The following is a 12,421-nucleotide window of genomic DNA, read 5'->3' on the forward strand; positions in this document are numbered from 1 at the left end:
TGCTCCGCTCATGTAAAGTTAGACCTGTCACCAGGCCAATCCCTAGTAGTCTCTATCACTGTGTTTCTTAATGTCCTGTGGTTTAAATCAGTAGTTCTTAGCCTTTTCCCATCCAGGACCTGCAAATATCCTTGTTTCTTGCCATGACGCATGCAAATCCCATAATCCTCTGCGACCATGAAGATTATGGTGCTGGAGCAAGAAACTGGGCATGTTTGGCTACTTGATAGAAAGTATTGGGGTTTGCAAGTGTTAGGAGGCTGTTTTTCAGAGAGGTATAGGGAGTGATGAAGTGTTCTGGTTAGGCAGGATTGTTGAAAGATATTGGGGAATGCTGTGGCGGGTGGGTCCTGCATACTGTGTTTTGTTGTGTGGGTGCTGGAGGCTGGGTGTGGGTCTGAGGAGAATGCTTCCCCCTTTCTCTCCAGCCGAGTGTTCATCTTGTCTCAATGTCCAGGAATCTCTCCATTATACTTCTGGGTGAACTTACACACCTTGTGGCTGACATTTTTCCAGGATGACCAATAGCAGCAGGACTATGGGCTCCCCTCCATACTCAGCACAACGACATATTAGATCATATCTACTTTGTCTAGGGGAAAAGACACTAAAGCTGAGTCCAGTCCAGTTTTGCCTTAATTAACAACACAAAACCTAGTGATAAGGGTTGATGTGGCTAAACTTATCCTAACGGAATAAATACAAAACCACTGCCAAGGTAAACCTGAGAACGATGGGATCATATGAAGGACAGCCAGGATCTGGGTCTGTATGAGCAGAATACAGTATTATCACCATGAACAGCCAGAGACCTTTCCAGAGAAGATACTCCTACAGTATCTTGCCATGGCAGGCTATCTCCACATGGCACCTCAACAAGGTGGTGCACATGATCCCTCCCATTTGTGATTTGCCTTTGAAAAAAGTACAGATACAATTGCATTTGCTCAGGACCCAAACACATGTTGCTTCATAAAAGCAGTCCTGGATGGGCCCTGCCTTTGGGCCCAGGTTGGATCTTTCCAGCCCTAAAAGCTGAAAGAAAGGCTAACGAGATGGCTGCCCTGAAAAGGAGAGATTCAGTGCCAAGACAGGTGACACTCCCATATAGTCACTTGAGACCTGAATGGTGTCTGGTCACCACCTCTCAGCTTACTGGATCTCCCCCAGCCATTTAAATAAATAAATAAATAATCTGCAAGTTATGAGGAATCCAGCTGCCTAGGAGAAGAAGGATATTAGTGACAAATGGAAAGGCATAATAGAATGGGCAAGGCTGTGTTTCATTAGAATCACAATGAGGTGCCCTATGTGTTTCCATGGTAAGGAAAGCCAAATATATTCCTGAAGGTCACTTATTGTACTCTGCCTTCCAAAAAAAGGACTGTATTAGGATGGCATGGATCATTCACCCATCCCTAAGCCTATCAAATGCCAAGAGATAATAGGTGTTCTTCTGGCTCCCTGGTAGATTCCCCCCATTCACCTTAGGTACAAGCCCCTGAAACTTGCTGGTGTGAAGATGAGAGACTCAGCAATGCTGCTGCATATCTCTGGGACATGCAGGACTGGAAACAGATGCAGGCATTGTAGGACAAATTCCCAGACCACCTCCATCACACAACCAGATTGAGAGTCATGCTGTTTAATATAAACTATGGCCAACTCAGCTCCAAATAATATCTTTCTGTTAGAAAGATACTGTTGCCACACTGTGACTACTACCAAATTTGGGGGGGAAACTCAAGAAAGTTGATATCACTGATTACCCTTCAGGCCATCTAGGTCTCTGGCCTGTGCACTTCACACAAGAGCCCCCTATAAATACACCCAAAACGGATGCCTCCCAAGGTGTACAACTGCAGTTGCAATTTTAGGGACATTTGACATTCACATCATCACACAGGCACTCTATCAAAAGGTTTTTCCGAATTCCTCCCATAATTCCTAAATTGGTCTTCATCCCAGCTGTGATTCACGTGTGTTGGTGAAGACAGTCAATGCCTGCCAGGGTAGCACAAAAGCAAAAGCAGAAGATGCAACCCAACAAGCGTCCCTAACCTGCAATTCCAGTAGCATTAATTTAACAGCCTCCTTGTCTCAGGACAGGGCATCTCCAAGCTTCCAAGCACACACAGCCATGCCCAGTTCCTTTAAGAAGGTTTATTTTCTTAAAACATACCAGGAAACAAGCAGAAAACACAATCTTAACTCACTCCTTAGTCTCAGGTTTCAGGGTCATCTCTCTCAGGGATCTCTGGCACTCCTGCTCCTGGCAACTTCCAAATTTTAGTCAGCTCTGCCCCCTTTCTGGAGTAGTAGGCCCCAGGACTGCTTCCCTGGGCACCTGGTCCCTTGCTCCAAGGACCCACCACCAGAGTTAGCTCCACTCCACTCCACTGTAGCTTCCCTTCCCCAGGCACAGCCTGTCTCAATCACTGTCTCCTCAACCTCTCATTTCCTGCCCTTTATAGTCTGAGGTGAAGCCCGGCCCCCTTTAACTGGGCTCACCTGCTCTGACATAGGGGCTCTAGGCCCAGCTCTACTCACATGGACCAGGTACCCTGTAATACAACTCCCAAGTTTTCAGGAAGAAAAAAAAAACATGTTTTTTTCTCTCTGTTCCTTCTACAATTAGATTCTTTATAACACTCCTGGACCCCAATATTTCCCCAGATCAACCAAAACATTCCCCTTAGTCTTTTAAGGTTTCACAAACATTTCATACAGTATGTCACATAAATTACAATAGGTCACAGAATATTCTTCCTGTCACAGGGACCCTAGCACAGTCCCTCCAGCAAAAACCCCTTGTCCCATTCGCCCCAAGCCTTACACAGCGTGGTCAGAGTCACAGCCCAGCCTCACCAGCCACACACAATATACAGTCTTATATTTGCTGCCTGGACTTCAAAGTCCCTGCATGCATAGGTCTTTCTGTCCCTGCCTGGAATTTCTCAAGGTCATGAGCCATGAGGAGTAAATGTCCTTTTTCCTCCTTGGTGAACCAGAGATCTGTCACAAGTTGTTCTTTCTCAAACTTGAGGTTCTGTAATTAATGTTCTGCTGCTTCCAGATGCTCTGTAAGGTCCAAGACCTCAGGGCAGGAGCCATAAAACAGGTACCTGCTATCTCCTTCCTCATACCAGAGCTTTGCTTCCATCCCTGGCCCTCTATCTGGGCTTCTATTTGTTATTGTGGCCCCATTTGAATCCCCATGCTAGCTTGTTTAATGGGGAGTCCAATCTGGGTCCCCATAGTACCTTGTTGGGATTCTGCTTGGGTCTCTACAGTATCCTGCCAAATCTGGGACTCTGTCTGGGTCTCCACAGTACCTTGCTGGGTCTGAGACTCCATTTGGGTTCCCATTAGCTTCCATTCCTTGGTACTTCTGTCTGTCTGGAGTTGGGCTAATTCTTTCTTCAGGATCAAGCACTGGTGCTTCTCTTTCTCAGCTTCACCCAAACCCTGGCTAACTCTTGTTTAACACCACTAGCTGGTTAATAATTTTCCCTCATGAGATGTTTGCATCGTCCAACCCCTGTTGGCACTTGCTAAGCTGATCCTTCACTCCCTGGAAATGGTCATGCTCTCCCTCTCAGCCTCCCTTTGGCATCTTTACACTGGCTCCTAGCTCTCTTATTTCCTTTTCTGATCAACCCCAACCCCTTAGTCCTGGGCTGTTGTTCTAATCTCTAGTTTTCCGCATTACGTGGGCTGAAAAACCGACCTAGTTTTTCCCCAGAACTATTAGCCAAGGCACACCCTTGACCACCCCAATATGAAGTCAAGCTTTCTGACCCTGAACTTCCAGGCCAATCTCTGCTGTGGGCTAGACATACGTCTCACCATGGATACACGAGACATGTACTGGGAGATGTTGGTCTAGGTTATTTACCCCTTCCTTATCTTCCTGATCAAGAGTGCACCCACAACCTGAGTCTACAAGTCCCTTAACGATGGTTCCTCCCAACCTAACTAGTACCTCCCATGGCCAGCCTCCCCCCCCCCCCCCTCAACTTTCTAAGTGGGCCTCCATTGCCTGGTCCCAGTGTAGTAACAGCCTAGGTAATCACACTCCATCACCAATCAATTCCATTAAATATGCCTAAGCTGGCCACATCTGAAGCATACCATGGTGCCTGTTGGTCCACCCCATAACTGTTTCCATTAAACTGTGGGGCTAGTCAAGACTCTTGTTGGTCCTGTCTGTCTCCCAAGTTCTGGCCACTCAAGGTCTTTCTCCTTTGAAAGTTTCCCTGGAACATCCCCCGTTGAGCCCCTCTCAGTTTGCCATTCCAGCCACTCATCTCCTTTGGCCTTAAAGGAGACCTCAGCTTGTTCCACACCTTCCCCCACTGAGGTTGGCTGGAAGTGGCTTACCCAGCTCTGTGCTCCCACAGATAGAACCTTCAGAAACTTCTCCAAGACAATCTGGTGCATGACCTTCTCTATCAAGCTGGTCTCAGAGCCGAGCCACCACATTGTGTCTATCTCTTTCTGGTCCACTACCTATGAGCAAACTCCTTGTGGTAATGGTTCAACCCAAAACCAGCATCTGTATGACTCAGGAGTCAGCCCTCATTGGTTCAAAATGGCTGCCTTCACTACCAGGTAGACGTTTGCCTGGTTATTGCTTGCCACTCTATAAGCCGTCTATGCCTCGCCTGTCAGAAACAGTTCTATGTGGGCTGCCAATGTTGATTCCTCACAGCCTGATGCCTTTGCCATCCTCTCAAATATTTGGAGGAAGGCTTCATGGTTGTCATCTAGTCCAAGCTTCACCAGGTCTGGAACCAGCTGACACAGGGCAGCAAGGGGCTGGGGCAAAGGGAGACTTTGCCTGATTTGCCTTACTTCGAGCAGTGGTAGTGATAGTAGTATATGTGTTGGTGTCATAACTATAAAGGGAAGGGTAACAGCTCTCCTGTGTACAGTGCTAAGGAATCCCTCCTAGCCAGAGACTCATAATTGAGGTCCCATTTCAGTGAATAGCTGTGGATATTCTCAAAAATAACAGGAGTACTTGTGGCACCTTAGAGACTAACAAATTTATTAGAGCATAAGCTTTCGTGGGCTACAACCCACTTCTTCGGATGTATCCGAAGAAGTGGGTTGTAGCCCACGAAAGCTTATGCTCTAATAAATTTGTTAGTCTCTAAGGTGCCACAAGTACTCCTGTTATTTTTGCGGATACAGACTAACACGGCTGCTACTCTGAAACCTGTGGATATTCTGGGTCCTTTCCCAAAGAAGACACCCAGAGGAAAGCAGTACGTACTGACTTTCATGGATTTTGCTACCCGATGGCCGGAAGCTGTACCCTTAAGCAACACCAAGGCTAAAAGTGTGTGCCAGGCATTAGCAGACATTTTTGCCAGGGTAGGGTGGCCCTCCGACATACTTACAGATTCAGGAACTAATTTCCTGGCAGGGAACATGAAAAACCTGTGGAAAGCTCATGGGGTGAATCACTTGGTTGCCACCCCTCATCACCATCAAACCAATGGTCTGGTGGAGAGGTTTAATGGAACTTTGGGGGCCATGATACGTAAATTCATAAATGAACACTCCAATGATTGGGACCTAGTGTTGCAGCAGTTGCTTTTTGCCTACAGGGCTGTACCACATCCCAGTTTAGGGTTTTCACCATTTGAACTTGTGTATGGCCGCGAGGTTAAGGGGCCATTACAGTTGGTGAAGCAGCAATGGGAGGGGTTTACGCCTTCTCCAGGAACTAACATTCTAGACTTTGTAAGCAACCTACAAAACACCCTCCGACACTCTTTAGCCCTTGCTAAAGAAAACCTAAAGGATGCTCAGGAAGAGCAAAAGGCCTGGTATGATAAACATTCCAGAGAACGGTCCTTCAAAGTAGGAGACCAAGTCATGGTCTTAAAGGCGCTCCAGGCCCATAAAATGGAAGCATCGTGGGAAGGACCATTCACGGTCCAGGAGCGCCTAGGAGCTGTTAACTATCTCATAGCCTCCCCCACCTCCAACATAAAGCCTAAGGTATACCATGTTAATTCTCTTAAGCCCTTTTATTCTAGAGAATTAAACATTTGCCAGTTTACAGCCCAGGAAACTGATGACGCGGAGTGGCCTGCAGGTGTGTACTATGAAGGAAAAAGGAATGGTGGCGTGGAAGAGGTGAACCTCTCCACGACCCTGGGACGTCTGCAGCGACAGCAGATAAAGGAGCTGTGCACAAGCTTTGCACCGATTTTCTCAGCCACTCCAGGACGGACCGAACGGGCATACCACTCCATTGACACAGGTAATGCTCACCCAATTAGAACCCCACCCTACCGGGAGTCACCTCATGCCCAAGCGGCTATACAAAGGGAGATCCAGGACATGCTACAGATGGGTATAATCCGCCCCTCTACCAGTGCATGGGCATCTCCAGTGGTTCTAGTTCCCAAACCAGATGGGGAAATACGCTTTTGCGTGGACTACCGTAAGCTAAATGCTGTAACTCGTCCTGACAACTATCCAATGCCACACACAGATGAGCTATTGGAAAAATTGGGACATGCCCAATTCATCTCTACTTTAGACTTAACCAAAGGGTACTGGCAAGTACCACTAGATGAACCCGCTAAGGAAAGGTCAGCCTTCGTCACTCAGGCAGGGGTGTATGAATTCAATGTACTTCCTTTCGGGTTGCGAAATGCACCCGCCACCTTCCAAAGACTTGTAGATGGTCTCCTAGCAGGATTGGGAGAATCTGCAGTTGCCTACCTCGATGATGTGGCCATTTTTTCTAATTCATGGACAGAACACCTGGAGCACCTGAAAAAAGTCTTCGAGCGCATCCGGCAGGCAGGACTAACTGTTAAGGCTAAAAAGTGTCAAATAGGCCAAAACAGAGTGACGTACCTGGGGCACCAGGTGGGTCAAGGAACTATAAATCCCCTACAGGTCAAAGTGGATGCTATCCAAAAGTGGCCGGTTCCAAAGTCAAAAAAACAGGTCCAATCCTTCTTAGGCTTGGCCAGATATTATAGGCGATTTGTACCACACTACAGCCAAATCGCCGCCCCGCTGACAGACCTAACCAGAAAGAAACAGCCAAATGCAGTTCAGTGAACTAATAAGTGTCAAAAGGCCTTTAACCAGCTTAAGGCAACACTCATGTCTGACCCTGTGCTAAGGGCCCCAGACTTTGACGAACCGTTCCTAGTAACCACAGATGCGTCCGAGCGAGGCGTGGGAGCAGTTTTAATGCAGGAAGGACCGGATCAAGAATTCCATCCTGTCGTGTTTCTCAGCAAGAAACTGTCTGAGAGGGAAAGCCACTGGTCAATCAGCGAAAAGGAATGCTACGCCATTGTGTACGCGCTGGAAAAGCTACGCCCATATGTTTGGGGACGGCGGTTCCAACTACAAACAGACCATGCTGCGCTACAGTGGCTTCATACCGCCAAGGGGAATAACAAAAAACTTCTTCGGTGGAGTTTAGCTCTCCAAGATTTTAATTTTAAAATACAACACATTTCGGGAGCTTCTAACAAAGTGGCTGATGCACTCTCCCGGGAAAGTTTCCCAGAGTTAACTGGTTAACAATTGTTCTTGAAATAAAACATATTGTTAGTTTTTATATAATTAGTAGTATGTCTAAAGGTACATGTGTTTTATTAACTCTGTTTTCTCCTAAAGCTCCAGGAAGAAATCACAGCCAGTGTGGAACCGGACGTCCAACACTATCTGTGATTTGGGGGGCGTGTCATAACTATAAAGGGAAGGGTAACAGCTCTCCTGTGTACAGTGCTATGGAATCCCTCCTAGCCAGAGACTCCAAATCCTTTTACCTGTAAAGGGTTAAGAAGCTCGGGTAACCTGGCTGACACCTGACCCCAAGGACCAATAAGGGGACAAGATACTTTCAAATCTTGGGGGGGGAAAGGTTTTTGTGTGTGTCCTTTGTTTAAGGGGTTGTTCGCTCTTGGGACTGAGAGGGACCAGACATCAATCCAGGTTCTCCCCATCTTTCTAAACAAGTCTCTCTTATTTCAAAATTGTAAGTAAAAGCCAGGCAAGGCGTCTTAGATTTACTTTGTTTTCTCAACTTGTAAATGTACCTTTTACTAAAGTGCTTATCTTGTTTGCTATACTTTGAACCTAAGACAGAGGGGATTCCTCTAAGCTCTTTAAGTTTGATTACCCTGTAAAGTTATTTTCCATACTGATTTTGCAGAGATGATTTTTACCTTTTGCTTTAATTAAAAGCCTTCTTTTTAAAAACCTGATTGATTTCTCCTTGTTTTAAGATCCAAAGGGGGTTTGGATCTGTATTCACCAGGAGTTGGTGAAAGGAAGGAGGGGGGAAGGGTCAATTTCTCCTTGTTTAAAATCCAAGGAGTTTGGATCTGTATTCACCAGGGAATTGGTGAAAGGTTTCTCAAGGCTTCCCAGGGAGGGAATTCTTAAGATGGTGGCAGCGGACCAGAGCTAAGCTGGTAGATAAGCTTAGAAGTTTTCATGCAGGCCCCTACATTTGTACCCTAAAGTTCAAAGTAGGGATACAGCCTTGGAACCAGCTGACACAGGGCAGCAAGGGGCTGGGGCAAAGGGAGACTTTGCCTGATTTGCCTTACTTCGAGCAGTGGTAGTGATAGTAGTATATGTGTTGGACATGTGGTTAAAACCATCTCAGCCCTAAGCAATAGCAGCAGATGGCAATGGCCTGACCTGGTGAATGTTGTATGACCAAACATCATCCTGGAGTAGGAGGGAAGTGAGCTGGGGAACTGGAATACAGTGGTCAAGAGGCATGGGCAGGGAGTTAAGGTGGCCCTAGAAAGGAATTGAAACAGGAGAGAGTAGTGGGTGAGGAGAAGCGTGGGAGGGACAAGAGATGGTAAGGCAGCCAATGGGGCTAAAGAAAGCTGCCAATTGGAAGGAGGCATGCCAGTAGTCGGGATCTTCTGCTAATGGGGAAGCTGCTGATGAGGAAGAGGAGCTGCAGCCTGCAGAAACAAAGCTTTCTCCGGGTGAGAAGCGGGGGGATATAATAGCGTGGCCTTGTGCATTTTCTCATATATAAAGAGGGCTGGTCCCAGGTCAGACAAGCAACCAGGGGCCAATGGGGCAGCTAAGTGCCTCAACAAAGCCATGGTTGGTTGGCTGGCTGAGAACATCTGCTGAGTTCCACACAGTGATGCCAACAATATTGCTCCCCAGCCACCCTAAGTCTCTGAGCTAAGCGGGTTGCCTGAGGCAGCTAATCACAAAGCTCAAAAAACAATAAGCAAACAAGCAAATAAAACACTGACAAGCTGAAAGAAAAGGATCCAATGAAACTGAATGCAATTAAGGGGGATTCAATCTTTTGTGGTCCTAGGAGGAAGCACTGAAACTCCTAAAACATCAGGTAACAGATCAAGTTCACTACATCATGGCCTCATTCTGAAGCAAATGGGTAAATAGGAGCAACATGGTATCCAGCCATAAGTACAAACTGCAACATCAGAGCCAGTAGAGAAACAGACAAACCATGCAGATGCACACAATCAAGTCTTCTACAGTAATGTTAATCGGTGCTTTATAAAGAGGTATTTTTCTGCACAAATTTAGTTGTGCCAGAGATAAAGCAACAGAAGGAGATAGTAGCTGTTGAAAAAGTCCATATGCATTACAAATAAAATGACACAGACTTTGCATTGAGCCCTTTGGGTATCCACACACATTTGATCCATATTATTGCTGCCTTTGGTATTTATCCAGTACCCTATTGTAGCTGGCTACTGCTATACTCCACTGCTCTTTTCCAACATATGACACCACATCACACCCCAAGATAAAAAGGTTTTGATCAGGGCAGGACATTTACAACAGCAAGAAACCAAGGCACACAGAGATCAAATAGACTGGCTGCAAGCAAGCAACAAAAAAAAAAAAAAAAAAAAAAAAAAAAAAGGGGGCAGCAAACCATGGCTTGTGTGCACATGGCCAGCTAGTGTGTGTGCAGTGCAACTCCAAGAGGACTGGATGGTGAGGGTCTCCCAGCGACACTCCAGCCATTCTGGGTTGGGCCCCCAGCTTTGCCCTGCATTCCAACCCAACCTCCTCTCCCAGGACTACTGTCCCCTTTGACATAGAGAGTCAGCCAGACGTGAACGTGAGAAAGCTTTGTCAGGCGAGTCTCTTCAGCAGATCTTTGTGCAGTGTCCTCCAAAATAATAATAATTAAAAGGGGCATGTGCAAAAGGGAGGTGAGGAACAGACCTGCCTGTTTGCATTGATTTAGTTACATACAAACATGGTGAAAGAGATTTCCCCCCCCAACAATGTATTTTAAGAAGTGTGATCCCCATGCCCGCTCCAGTCCATTCCCCGTCCATCCAGATCAAAGAGTCTCAGTACAATGTTTTCCTTCAGTAGCAGAGCTCAGGAGATGTATCTTCTGGGCTCATTTACATCTCTTTAGCAGGATTAATAAATCAATAAAATGATTTTTTAAACTGGCTAATTCTGTCTCCTTATCTATATACACACATAGGGCCAAATTCTGCTTACTGTTACACCAATGTAAATCCAGAATAACTTCAGTGACATCAATGAAGTTATGCCAGATTCTTTCTTTCTTTGGTTATGTTCATGGCTGACAAGAGGGGAAGAAATGGGGGACAATTATACTGGGGCCCAAAGCTAAGGGGGACCCCAAAACATCTGTAACATCTGCGTAAATAAAGTGAAATGTAAGGGGGTAGCCCCAGCAAACACGATGCACCAGGGCCCCCAATTTCTCTTGACAGGCCTGTGTATGTCTATACTGCAATCACAGAGGGTGATTGGGGGGAGGGATAGCTCAGTGGTTTGAGCATTGGCCTGCACAACCCAGGGTTGTGAATTCAATCCTTGAGGGGGCCGCTTAGGGATCTGGGGCAAAAATCAGTACTTGGTCCTGCTAGTGAAGGCAGGGGGCTGGACTCAATGACCTTTCAGGGTTCCTTCCAGTTCTATGAGATAGGTATAGCTCTCCATGTTTCCACTTGTGTAGACAACCCTGAGCTAGCCTTAATCTAGCTAGCTCAGGTCCTGGAAAAGGGAAGCCACAGCAGCCTGGGCTTCAGTACAGGCTAGCCATGTGAGTAATTACTCAGAGCTCTGGGTGGGCTTGTACAGTCTGCACTGAAGTACATGTTACTGCAGCTTCAAGACTCAAGCTTGCTTGATAAAGCTAGGTCACATATATCTACTCAAGCTGCCATCACATCCTGTGCTTGATGTATAGACATATCCTTTCTTTCTTCTTGTGATTCTCTTTTGCAGAATTTATATTACATAAGAGTATCTCTGTCAAGACACAGTCTCTGCATTAGAGATGGACCTAACACCTCAAACTGTGGTGTGTTTTGAATCTGAATGGGAGGCATGGATCTGAATTTTATGAATACCTTCTTACTCCAATTACTCAAACCTTAGTTCGGATCTCAGTTGTGACATTCAGGTGCATTTCTAAGGGATAGAGCCAGAGACAAGGATGAACAAATGAAAACCCACCATTTTAAATTTAAAATATCAACTATAAATGATTGTATCACATAAGGCCCAATGGATGTATGAAAGTGATATAGGACTTGGTTGAGGAAGATGATGAGTGAACTTCTAGATGCTCTGAACACTCTCAGCTTCCTTTCATCTGTAAGAAAGTTGAGGGCACTTGGAACCATCAGAACCCATTCGGTACCTTGCAGGTGTCCATAGGACAGAAGGATGATCTTGTAGTTAAGGCAAAAGATCAGTTCCTAGTTTTGTCATAAACTTCCTGGGTGACCTTGGACAAATCACTTAATCTCTCTGCACCTTATTTTCACATCTGTAAAATGGGGGTAATACTTTCTTTGTCCACTTTCTTTAAGTGCTACTGTAATAAAAATTATAAGGAGAATTGTCTTTCCTCAGGGATAGATCAAGGCATCGGAAAAGATGGTTGCCGGGAGAACGGGGGACTGTGTGTGTGTGTGTGAGAGAGAGAGAGAGAGAGAGAGCAAGAGAAGGAAGGCAATTACTCAATTCAACACTGAGGGACTGAAAGAAACACCTTCACATTGTTCTTCTCAAGGATCTTGAATTTTACAGCTGCATAAAAAGTGTCTTATAATGAACAAACAATTTTTGTTTTCCTATAACTTTGTCATGACAACAAAAGATGGTTTGTTTTCTGGGCAGAAATTTGTATTTTGCTGTAAAGAAATGTGGGCCAGATCCTCCCTTGGGGTAAATCAACATAATTCCATTGAAGTCAATGCCACTACACTGATTAACACCAGCTGAGAATCTGGTTCTTTAAGAAATGGCAAATTTTCACATACCCATCTATTAGGTGGGGCTTTGGGGGAGGGCTTAAAATATAGGGGTTTAAATGGAAGTGAAATGGGATATACTTCTACTTTGATTTATTGATGGCAAA

The sequence above is a fragment of the Emys orbicularis genome, chromosome 4 (assembly GCF_028017835.1).
Source record: "Emys orbicularis isolate rEmyOrb1 chromosome 4, rEmyOrb1.hap1, whole genome shotgun sequence".
Classification (NCBI taxonomy): Eukaryota; Metazoa; Chordata; order Testudines; family Emydidae; genus Emys; species Emys orbicularis.